This window comes from Macrobrachium nipponense, chromosome 9, assembly GCF_015104395.2.
Source record: "Macrobrachium nipponense isolate FS-2020 chromosome 9, ASM1510439v2, whole genome shotgun sequence".
In the NCBI taxonomy this organism is placed as follows: Eukaryota; Metazoa; Arthropoda; class Malacostraca; order Decapoda; family Palaemonidae; genus Macrobrachium; species Macrobrachium nipponense.
Window position 1 is genome coordinate 79,029,463 of NC_061110.1, and position 13,476 is coordinate 79,042,938.

The following is a 13,476-nucleotide window of genomic DNA, read 5'->3' on the forward strand; positions in this document are numbered from 1 at the left end:
TGCAGAAAAGTCTACTGTCTATCAAAAATTGGAAACACCTTACACTGCCAGTTACTGGTATAAATGACTACGGAATCAAGATTGTAGGTTTTATCGAACAATTCTTAAGTCTATTGCTGACTGCAAAATAATAAATACTCTCAGATTCTATTCCACGTTTAATGTACTGAACTGCCTGATAATAAGATTAAAAGTAAAAATTCTGATTTATTAATTATCTACTAAACAAAAGATTAAACATAATCCTCTAAGAGATTTGTCATTTTTTAATAATTAAACTTACCCGGAGTCACTTTTCTCCTGATTTTTGTTTGTTTATATGGTGTTTTTACGTTGCATGGAACCAGTGGTTAGTCAGCTTTACGTGAATTCCGAACCACGTCGTGATTGAACTTTTATCACCAGAAATACACATCTCTCAGACCTCAATAACATGCCCGAGAATCGAACTCCAAGCCATCGAGGTGGCAGGCCAAGACCATACCGATCACGACACTGAGGCGCTCCACTTTCCTCCTGGTTAAAAAAAAAAAAATCTTCCTAAAGATGCTCCGGTTAATGGTGCCGTCACCCAACCCGGAGTTATGAGAAGATGGGGAATGGGTCAATAAGTAATGGTGGACGAACTGAGATGGTCTGTGCAGAGGGCAACGGCCAGTGGAGACTGGTTGATTGACGGTATGGATCCAACTTAGCCTTTTATTGACTGACAGACAGACATGAGGAATGATTCCCTATCATTTTAGATCCGATGTGCTAAATGTCAAGTACTTCAGTCCTTTCACTTTCTGGTACTTTTCCTTCAGGTATTGACACACGCAGAGAGGCAGCGTGATCGACAAAGCCATTGGGAATTATAATGGAATTTTAAGTTTCGAACCCTATGTGCGTGTTAAATCGAGTGGTGGACACGGTTAAGCAAGTTTAAAATAGGTTTTCAAACTTACTGCTTTTATTCACAAAGAGATATACACACAGCATATATTATATTATATTAATACATATAAATATATATATATATATATATATATATATATATATATATATATATATATATATATACACGTCTATATTAGAAATGTAAGATACAAAATGTATTATGTAACTCATACTCGGACTACCAACCTATTTCCAAATGTCCTCCCCACAACAAGTTCTCTCTCTCTGAAACCTGGCGAATCAATTTATAAACATTAACTCACTAATTATTAATTAGTAATATAATCACAGTCGCGTAAGCATTTAACGTAGGCGCAGGTGGTAATCGGATCAAGTACGATTACTGCCTTATAAGGGATTCCTGCACTAATAGGAAGGACCAACAACGCGGAATTCGATCCATTAATTTCAAAACAAATGACGCGCTCCCATTTGATGGGCAATACCTTCAGCTTAACATATGCTCTGCTCAGAAGGAGAAGCGCAGGTGCTAGCGATGACATTATATAAAGTAAAAGACAGAGAGAGAGAGAGAGAGAGAGAGGAGAGAGAGAGAGAGAGAGAGCGAAACGTAACTTTGCTATGAAAGTTTACGCACTCGTGCTCTTCAAACTGAAGATGTTATCCGAAAAAAAAGAGGAGAACGAAGGGGGGAAAAAGTTGCTGCAACCTGCAACAAACCTTTCCAAGTTGCGGAAGTCCCAACGGGTCGTAATGAGGTCAGAAAGTCAAAAGCGTAAGCGAGACAGGAAGCGCAAAGCAAATGACAGCGACAAGGGTTGTGACACAGCTGCGGCGTCTTTTTGCAGCAACACTCCAAGTCAAGATATTCAAAAGCTATAGCGCGCAACACAACATTACAAAGGTAGGTCATTATTTTCAGCGATGATTCACATTAAAAAGAAATGAATGACGGTACCGATTAAAAACTACTATTCATGTTTTTACTGCCATTATTACAGTGATCACGACTGACCTGTTACTCTTACCGTAATTGTTAATGATGCCACCATCAAGTAAAAATGAATCAGTATCACATTCATGGTGGAATAATCATTTGCGAAAAACAGGCGACCTTTCAAGACAGTCACGCGAATACTTCTAAAAAGCGAAGATAATTCACAGATATCAAAATTATTTTGAGGTGTATTCCCATCAGAGGCACTTAGCCAAAAAAACTAAGGTGAAAAAACAACCCTAATGTAATAAAAAAAGTTTCACGTAATTCATATTTCCCAGTGAAGATTCTATATGCATATAGAATGCGTGTGCATCTACAGTCAAGATAGTATAACCACTTGTAGACTAAACAAAATAAACAGTTCCGCACACTCATGCTCATCAGAATTAGCAGTTATTATAACTGAGAGTTACCAGTTTAAATAACCAATATAAAGGGAATTACCAATTAGTAGTAATAATAATCAACCCGTTATCAGTATCCTTATCCCGGGGGAGTTGGGGGGGTGGGGTAGCGCCTAGGCTTCAAGTTCTTCGCGGAGTCCTTTCATTCATTTTTCTGTACCTCCGTCCACATTCTCTTGCTTCCATCGTACTCGTACTTTCCACTTTCCACCCTCTCCTATCAATCGTACCACAGTGAGAGTAAAACCTTTTAGGTCGCATCTGGACTTTAGCCTAAGTATTTTTTATACCATTCCAATCATTCAGTATCCAGCGTTTCATACGGCATCGTAATGAGTCATTCGTTGCTATTTCCAATGATGTATTGCAGGAATGGAGGTTCATCACTTGCACTGTGTAGTGAAGCGAAAACGACAGGCAATTAACTACCGCGCTCATAATTAGTGGGCCGATGCCCTGTAACCCTGGAAAAGGATAATTTTACTACTAGAGTTAGCACAATTACAGATAATGCATGCCCTTCCATGTTAGTGAACATGCGTAAGCAAACAAACAAACGAACGCAAACATACACAAACACACATGTATATATATATATATATATATATATATATATTATATATATATATATATATATATATATATTTACATAGAGCAGGATCCAAAAAGCCCAGCAGAGTTCTGTCTTGCATTGTAACAACATAAAAAGAACAGTATTAATAAGAATTAAAAAACTGTCTGATATTATGAAGTAAAGAGTAACATATCCATTCAAGGATACAGAAAGAGTTGCGATGAGAAATGATGTTACTTAAAATAAATATTATAAATTTCTGCTTTTAAAAAGGAAAATTAATAAATACTAAATAGCTGCGTAGAAGAAATATTTTTATTCGTTTTTTTTATTGTAAGAAAAAAAGAGAGAGGAGGGGGTAGGAGGGGGACCACTATATTCTCAAGCAAACAGATTACGCCAATTCCCGATACATTATGTCTCAACTCCTTCAAACACTGCAAATGTATGAGTTTTATTCAATACAGATGATTCATTACTGTTACTATCAAGCAAGTGCAAACCTTCCTTTCTGCACTGTACAGATGTGTGTAGATATGCTATTTTCCATCAGTTAACAACCAAACCTCTTAACAGTAAGTCTGACAGAATGCTGTCTGTTTATTTTTTCAATTTTTATTTTTCCTTTTGCTTTTGGATGTGTTATTTTACTAAGTTATTCAGTGTTCTAATTTACTTTTAGCTTAAAGTCACTTTGTAGTTTTTATTTTGCTTTTAGCTTAATGACAAACTATATTTCTTATAATTATTAGGTTATTTTAGCATTCTTTTTAATATTGTAAAAATTAATTCTATTTATAGCCCTGAAGATGGGAAAGGATTCCCGAAACGTAGGTGTCAATAAAAAGAAGAAATGATCTCCAGTCTTCTTGCTCTGTCCTTTTCATTATATATATATATATATATATATTAATATAAATATATATATATATATTGTATATATATATATTACGTATACATATGGTGTGCTCAACACTAAATATAAAATTAAGTCACATTCGTCCTTCAGTGGCTGAAAATTATAAGGTCTGAACCTCTGTGCAGATATCCTTTACAACATCAGGATCATACACGTAAACAGCACGTTGGCCCACTCGCCTTTGTCTTCAACGAACTCTTGAGATTCCTGAACGCTTGGCTCGTTCAGTTCAAACTCTTCTTCCACCAAATAATTGCTGAGACTGTCTCGGTTTTCTTCTCCTCCAACCTCTCCTGTGACCGTGCCACCTCAAAACACCAATCCATCTTTTCGCCTTTGATAATATATATATATATTTTTGATGGGAGAGGGGGGTGGACGCTGCGGGGTGGCTACCCTATCATACGTCGTACGTCCAAGCAAAGGTTCAAAATTGAGGATTTTGATGATGTTGCATAAGTCATATTCTCTAAACTACAACGCATATCAAGAATATATATATATATATATATATATATATATATATATATATATATACTATGTGTGTGTGTGTACACACACACACACACACACACACACACACATATATATATATATATATATATATATATATATATATATATATATTACAAAGAGAGAGAGAGAGAGAGATGAACAACCGACGAAAATTTCCAAATCAACAAACCACCGAACAATTTGAGCAAACAACAGAAAAATGTAATTAAATGTAATTAAGGCTAAACGACCGAATGACTACTGAAATCAAAAAGAACCGAGGAAGTCGCGTCCTCAAGTTTTATGGAGAAAGGAGAAGAAGAAAAAGACGAACAATGGCTAATGACTAAGCCTCTGTAAGCTCAACTCACGCCAGGCGAACTTGCTGGAAACGTTTTTTCCGCTCCGTCTACGACACTTCACGCAACCCGGACGAACGATCTCGAAAACAGTTCCCCCAGAAACATGACAAACGTACCTGTGAAGAGAAAACATAAGCAATTGAAAACCTACTAATAAATACCAAATAAATCAAGATATTCTTATTATACTGAAAGCAAACATATGTTGATATAGAGGATAACGAATATTCATACCAACATGAATGTTATAAGTATAACATAAAACATAAAAATAGTATAATATCAATTAATCATAATATCAATGTTTTAAGGCAAACAAACATGTTAATATACATCATAGCGATGAATCAAAACAACAGTATTGTAAGGATAACATCCATTTGTTAATATTCAGTATAACGATTAATAGTAATTTATTATATCATCAGTGTTGGGACTACAATCGAAAATTTAATGAACTGGTGTAGATAAAAAGATCTAAATATTCTGTCTTCATCACGAGTTCATGACTTCCTTTGCAAGACACTATAAACACTTTCTTTATATCCTTTGAACAAGTGAAGACATGGAAAATTATTATCATTATCATTATTATTTCAGTAGATGAAACCTATTCACATGGAACAAGCACACAGAGGCCACTGACTTGAATTTCAAGCTTCCAAAGAGAGTTGGTTACAACCTCCCACCAGAAACCCCACACTGCAGCGGTAACTGATCACAACACATGGGCAAAGGATTTTTCATAGCCCAGGGGGAGACGCGAACCCTCGACATCTTAGTGGAATTCCACGACACTAATCACTTTAATAGGGAACTGTAAAGGGAACTAAAGAGATGGATCTGACTGATAATAACTTACACAAATGTGAAATTGAACATCGTCACGAAGGGACTGTAAAGCCTTGCATATATAAATAATACATGCATGCACACACACCCACTCATACACACACACACACACACACACACATCTATAATATATATATATATATATATATATATATATATATATATATATGTAATTATTTATGCAGGACTATTTATTCACCTACATGTATATTAATATAGTTCATATGTGTTTTTCAATATATATATATATATATATATATATATATATATATATATATCATATCATATCATTTCATATCATATATCATATCATACATTTATGGGTCGGTACGTGTGTGAGCGCACGTGCAGACTTATTCCTAGACTTGAGCATTACTAGAATCCGATATGTTCATCACAGATATACTGTACCAGCTTAAATTATGACAAAGAAGAAAACTCGTTAACGCCGTCTGCTCAGAGAGAGAGAGAGAGAGAGAGAATTATCAACAATCCATCAACCAGGAAGCCACTGAACAAAGCCCACCGAGTTAGAAACAGAAAGATCAATGCGATGCCGAATAAAGAAAATTTTAACAAACTAAAAACCCGATAACAAATATGACTGATGTCCTACTACTTTGGCGGCCTTTAATTATTTCTTTATAGATTTTGGATAATAAACAGTGTGTCTTCACTGATTAATTATTATAAAAACACGACTCAACGGAAAAGGTATAACAGAAACCCGCAGAGAAGAGACGGGACAAAGAGAGAACCTCCCTCCCGACACTCATACACAAATTACGCGTCGATTCTTCGTCATTGTATGTTTCATTATTTTCCATTCCTTTCCATGTTTGCCTCGGACATTTTTCCATTACTGCCCATGGAAAATATTCCTGGCAATAAAACCATTTTTTACGATACCGACAGATAAACACTTTATAATATTAATAACTGTTACTCTCATTATTATTATTATTATTATTATTATTATTATTATTTTAGTAGTAGTAGTAGTAGTAGTAGTAGTAGTAGTAGTAGTAGTAGTAGTAGTAGTACTGTATTATGTGGAAGCTGATGGGAAAGGTTACAACATCCGTAGATATTTTAACCCTGTCTGTCATCTGAATAAGCAAGAGTGCACCTAAGCGTTTGGAGGCCAAATAACCTTAATGACTTCCTCCCTGAAATATTGTTCCTTTAAACTTTCCAATCGTGCACTTTTTTTTATCAACCAATCCTTTTAGTTGTTCTTAAATCATGTTAATTGTGTACGCAGTTCACCTCAACAACTTCAACCTTTAATCTCCTCTCGTTCACAATTAACACCCACACTTCACTTTCATAAATGAGACTTGGGTCAGCATTCCCTTCATACATTACAACATTAGCTTCTAGGAAATCCCCAAAGTTCTTCCAAATCTTCTGCCTTCGCCTTCCTAAATTAACCACCACACACTCTAGTTTCGATTCATTTTCTCGTCATACAATGCACCTACTTCAGCTCTTCCTCTGATTTCTTACATCATCGCTTTCCAAAAAGCCAACTAAGGAAACAACACAGCCTTGTCTCATTCTCACTTTCATTTCAAATTGGTCACTATCACAGCAACATATTCTAATGCGCACTTCACTACTGCCAACATAAAAATTTAAACCACACCTAGAAACTTACCTTCTATAATGTATACTCTAAACACCCTCTTATTACCTGTCAACTGATTCTAGCATAAGCTTTTTCTACATTTAAGGATGCCATATACAGTCTCTCTTCATTTTCAAACCTCTCGCATAGCTGCTTCCAAGGAAACATTTGATCCACACAATCTCTTTCATGCATGACTCTACAGTGCTCTTCCCCTATCAAACCGTTTTCCCCATTCCGAAATTCCTGACAACCACACAGTCACAATATCACCACTATAGCACAGCATCTTGCTTATTACTTCATCAACTGGAGGCTTTCTATTCTTTAACCTCTTAAATGACCTCCCTGTGTCCTCAACAGGAACTTCCAACCGGACACTCAAACTCATGGCATCATTTTCTGCTCTCGCATAAATTAGCCCTGTCTATATTTCTTGCTTCGATGTTCCACAAACCTTTAAAACAACTCCATCTACCAAGGCCTGCATTCACTTCAGACAGCACCTACCCAAGTTCAACTTTTATTCTAAGATCCATTCCATGTATTTTTAGAACTTTCTCTCTGCACTTTCCTCTCTATATCTTATTCACCCTAAAATGCTTCATCATGGTTTCCCCTCATTTTTACCTTTCTCAACCTCTTGACTACTACACCCATCTTGTATATCTGGATCCCTTTTCTCCAACTAAATGTTTCAATATCTTATCCTTTAACTTCGTGTTTTCATTCCATCTTAAACATCCCCCATTGTCTGTATGGCCGCATCCAGAAATTTTACGTACGCCTCATTTACTCTTTCCACCTTGTTTTTAACCTTAGCCTAATATTCAATAATTTTCTCTTTATGCGTTCTACCCAAAACTTTCTTATCACTCACCCTGTCCTCTTCAACTTGAATTATTCACCTTCTCTCAATGACATCCATTAACTAGTTCATATATCTAACATATAATCCATCAAACTCGATTCCAAGTATATTAGTGAATTTTCGTCTTTAGAAATCATGCATTTCTTACAATTAAGCTCCTATACTAAACACACTTCCTTAAGACTCTCTTTTCCTATTTACTCCAGGAACCGTATTACCAACAAAACTATTGTTGTCTATGCCACCTACCTTTGCATTCAAATCACCTGGCACAACTACCCTTCCGAATTCACCAAATCCAAGCCAAGCACATTTTTGGACTCTCCCAAAATCTCATTCTAATATTCTCATTCTTCCCATTACTGGACCATATAAGAGTCATTATGACAGAGGTTTCTCCTGTTGTGCTCAATCGTACCTCAACTGTTCCATGATTTCTACAGAATACAAGCCGTCCTATTTGCCTAGACGTACACTTTCAGCTACCCCCGGTGTAATCTTGTCTTCAAGTTTGAAAGGGTACCTTTTGTCCCAGTTTTAATAATAATAATAATAATAATAATAATAATAATAATAATAATAATAATAATAATAATAATAATAATAAAATAATAATAATAGTCACAAACGGAAGCAACAACTATATAAACAAGAACAATAATAATCATTATCACATCTTGCACAAAAATGCGTAATTTCAAAAAAAACCAAAATCACCGAAGAAATAATTTACAAATGAAAGACAATAAAAAAAGAGCAAAATAATTTTGAAATCAAATACACTCAGCGGAGGAAAGAGAAGTTATGGAAGCAATAAAAGTCTGGCAAAAACGAGTACAAATCACAACAGGGAACCATTCGTAAAATGGAAAAAAAGACTCGCAAAAAAGGGAAATATATTTAATTAAATGGATGGACACAAATCGAAATATGACGCTTGGGAAAGCACGGATATAGCAATGCACGTATACAAATAATAATAATAATAATAATAATAATAATAATAATAATAATAATAATAATAATAATAATAACAATAATGATAACAACAACAACAACAACAACAATAATAATGATAATAATAATAATAATAAAAATAAGACCCTTTTGTTTAGTGTAAATCTAGGACTAATGTTGAAAATTCAACTGAAATCCTCGAGCATCATGAGGAATAATGCCATCCTCTTCCAGCCTATTGACTGTATACACCAAGATTTGTATTAAAGAAAAGGGGCTTATTTCATCCCATTTTCAAAGAATTTGATAGTTCTTCGTAGTCTGTAATTTCAATAATAATACACGGCTGGCAATATTAAAAACGTTACAGTAGAGATAAAATTCAACACTTCTACTAATCGTTTTACTTCATTATAATTATAATACAAGGTCTTTTTGGCCTTATCCACACGAGTGTGTATTCTTACTGAATAACAACAGCTATAACTACAACAAAGTTTTCTGCGAAAGGCGTTCAACCACAATTAAGAAGTTTAAGCATGATCGTTTTATAAATCCAAGGTATCGAATTTGCTCATAAATGATATGTGCGGCCTAATGTTGTGATCAGAAAATAGTCACGCGCGAAGATGTGACAAAGATTTATAAATGGCGTTTATAAATGGCAAAGTATTGCAAACTTACCACTCAGCTATCATGCAGAAGGTGGGTTGATATGTATTCTAAGTACAGAACTTGAATTCAACAGGAATATGTACGGCAGTGGTGACTTCAACCTATTTACTTCTTGCTAGCAGAATGGTCACAGTAGACTGTTTATCTTTAGTTTATGAACCTATGGCGCGGGTTCGAATCCTGCCCGAAGCAGAAGCACTTACTAGTTATATTCCCTTTGGATGTAAATTATTTCCAAAGTATTGTGAAATAATATCAAACGATATTTGTGGCTTAGTATTCTGAATAAAAAATTCTTTCATAAGTGAGAAATTACATATATTTATTATATATATATTTGTATATATATAATATATAATATATATATTATATATATATATATATGATATATATATATTATAGATATATATATATATATATAGTATATATATATATATATATATGTGTGTGTGTGTCTGTCTGTCTGTTTGAACTTAAAGGGACACTAAATATTTCAATGTACAAAAGAGACAAATTAAACAAAAGGTTTAAACCATTAATGGTGTCATCTTACTTAAACATCTTGAAGGGACATGTATGTATATATATACCTATATATACAAGGTATGCCTATTAAATAACGAGACTGTGATTCCACCTAATAAATAAAGCAAACAGAACCGGTCATAAATGCATGCGTGGTGACTTTGAACATGTCTGACCCAGCATGACAAAAAAAAAAAAAAAAGAACGTCGTCTAATTGATTGTCAGTCGTCATTTAGTATGGCTGTGTTTTCTGTAGTTGGACGCAATTATGGGAAAATGGTTTCATTCTTCGCCAGGACAATGCGCCTGCGGGCGTATTACGAAAGCCCGGATTCAGAATTGGAACCACGTTTAAAAGCGCGGCAAAACATGCCATCAAAAGAGCGGCCTTTGTCTCGTCTTCACCAGATTTAATTGGGAAAAAGTTCTTCAAACACAGGAGGCCGAGAGTGTGGCAATTCAAGGAGGCCACACATGAAGTCAGACAATAAACTAAACTTGGACTGACCATTCACATCTAATATATTCCTTAAATTATTCCAAATTTCATGTACTTCCTGAGAAAGCATGGGATGCACTGTCTCCTTTGCCCAAATAAGGGGCCTCCACTCTTCCTGTAAGTCATCAAGCTGATACTCAGACACTAAAGAAGGAAAGTTCAGGGCAAGTTTAATGATGGACTTCATCTGTCTTTCAGTTCTTGTTGCTTCCTTTGGTTCCATGTTGTGGAGCATAACAATGACAGTGACTTCTAAACGAAACCTCTCGCATATCTAACAAAAAGGTTGTGACAGGAACACTAAGCAACTGTCTGACCGAAACCTGCTTTCATTTTTCCATAGATTGTCTGTTCCAGGACTTTCTGTACATAATTTTCAAGAATTCGGAGATTTTCACATGTTCATTTCAAGGTTTCAAGTTCTGAGTTAATTTTTCAACATCGTGAAAGATTTTTCAAGCGCTGGTAGCACTGGTAGCGAGCAGGGGGCAAGAGACGGTAAAGTCTGGCTAACGCGCTTATGATATGGGGATCAACACTTTCGTAAAACGCCGGTGCCTGCTCACACGAACTTTCTGTAAAGCAGCTTTTGATCGTCAAGCATTTTACTACACTTGAAAATCCTCCATATTCACCCAATTTAGCTCTGTGCGACTTTTACCTATTCCCGAAAGTGAAATCAGTGCTAACAGGGATACGTTTTGGGTTAGCTGATGCTGGAAAGAAGAAAACGGCAGATGTGTTGAAACAGCTGACAGAAATTGATTTCTTCAATGACTTCGACCACTGGAAAAGAAGACTGCAGCAATGTATTAGCGCAAATGGGGAGTATTTTGCGGGGGACAAGCACTAAATTTGTAATACATATAAATAAAGGTGAGTTATTTAACCTCGTTATTTAATAAACACTCCACGCATATGTAATTATGTATATTTATGTATGGATATATCTATATATATAAGTATGTGCATGTGCTTGTGTGTGTCCGTGTGTGTATGTACATATGCATAAAGGTAAAGGTAATAGTGACAACTCTACGAATTATACGGAACTAACTTACATTGCATACCAGGGAACTATGATAGTTTGTTTGCATGGTGTTTTTACGTTGCATGGAACCAGTGGTTATTCAGCAACGGGACCAACGGCTTTACGTGACTTACGAACCACGTCGAGAGTGAACTTCTATCACCAGAAATACACATCTCACACCTCAATGGAATGCCCGAAAGTCGAACTCGTGGCCACCAAGGTGGCAGGCAAAGACCATACAGATCAAGCCACTGAGGCGCTATACTATGGTAGTATTTTGATTGAGAAAGTAAGAGAGAGGGTACAGAGACTGATAAGGGAGACCAGTGTGGGTGTAGAAAAGATGGTGTGGATCAAGCGTTTGTTATAAAAGTAATGTGAAAAGTTTGGCACCAAAGGGATCCATGTGACATTAACTGACCTAGAAAAACTTTTTGACAGAACGACTGAGAGCAATACAGAGGTATCAAGTATGTATATGTCAGAGGGGAGAAATTGCAGAAATGAAAAACTTTTATGCTGGCTGCAAAGCATATTTAGATGAGAGTGACTCTTTTGATGGAAAAGCTGGTCTGAGACAAGGTATTATGTCTATATGTTTAACACAGAATCCTTTTTGATGGATTGATGTAAGAAGACAGAGATCGGGAATCAGATCTAGGTAAATGGTCATGGTCTGATAAAATTAATTGTGAAAGGGATTGTGGACGGTTATATGTTTGCATATGATGTGGTACTTCCTGGAGATAGTGAAGAGAAATGGCATAAACTACAGATATATATGTATATATATATATATATATATATACAATTTTCGTTAAAAGCAATTGCTTTAGTGGCATCAATAAGTTTCTTGCAGGTATCTTCATACCGACGAAGTTTTTTCCGATTCTCGTTCGTCCAATTTCTGGTGAAATATACGCAGACTTCCTTCTTCCATTTATTGAATTTTGTCACGACAGCTGTTTCGCCTTATGGCATTATCAAGCGACTACTGACTTACAATCTGACCTTTCGGCCTATTTATCTCATCGTGTGGGAGGTATGACCTCGAGGTATGGGTACTGGTTAGTCTAGGGATTAACAGCTTAAGGCGTTGTTTTAGTTACAAAGAATATAAGGACATATGTACTGCGACAATAAGAGTGAAAGTTTAAACAGTGGTTAAATAAATATTCAAAATACAATGCCATGTGCTAGAGTTTCCTTAAATGTATGTTTAAAATTTAATATGTTACATGTTGGTTTTAGATAAAAATTACAAAATTACATACAGGAATGAAAATGAATATAGAAATCTAAATACGGGAGTACAAATATATGTATATATTTTATAGCATGCATAAAGGTACAAGAGATAATTTCTGTTTATACATAAATGTGTATGATTTAAATTTGAGTGTGTGTGTGTGTGTGTGTATGTATGTATATATATATATATATATATATATATATATATATATATATATATATATATATATATATATATATATATTTCAACGTTTCATCCAACAGCATTTTGTATCCTTCAATTAATTTGGTTGCAACCTAGAACTCTTACCTTTTATTTTCATTGTTTACAATCACTAGTTTATGACACCAATACTACCTGGCCTTTAAAATGTTAAAAGATTATTATAATTTACTTGCTTTAAAGAATATGAATATTACATATTATGACTTCCACGCTTACCTTTGTACATGAATTAGGAATTCAATTAACTATCTTTACTAATTATATATATCATATATATATATATATATATATATATTTATATA

At 34.9% G+C, this 13,476-nt stretch overlaps 1 protein-coding gene across 2 annotated transcripts in view; it reads right to left on the reverse strand.

Annotated features, from left to right (window-relative positions):
- LOC135218277 (uncharacterized) overlaps nt 1-13,476 on the reverse strand; it is a 552,172-nt gene that overhangs the window by 278,877 nt on the left and 259,819 nt on the right. The window contains exon 1 of one of the 2 annotated variants that reach the window (XM_064254484.1): nt 4,664-4,731. The exons of the other annotated variant lie outside the window; for it this stretch is intronic. The gene's annotated coding sequence lies outside the window, so the exon portion shown is untranslated. Of the gene's footprint in view, nt 1-4,663; nt 4,732-13,476 lie in introns of those variants that run through there. 2 annotated transcript variants of the gene reach the window in all.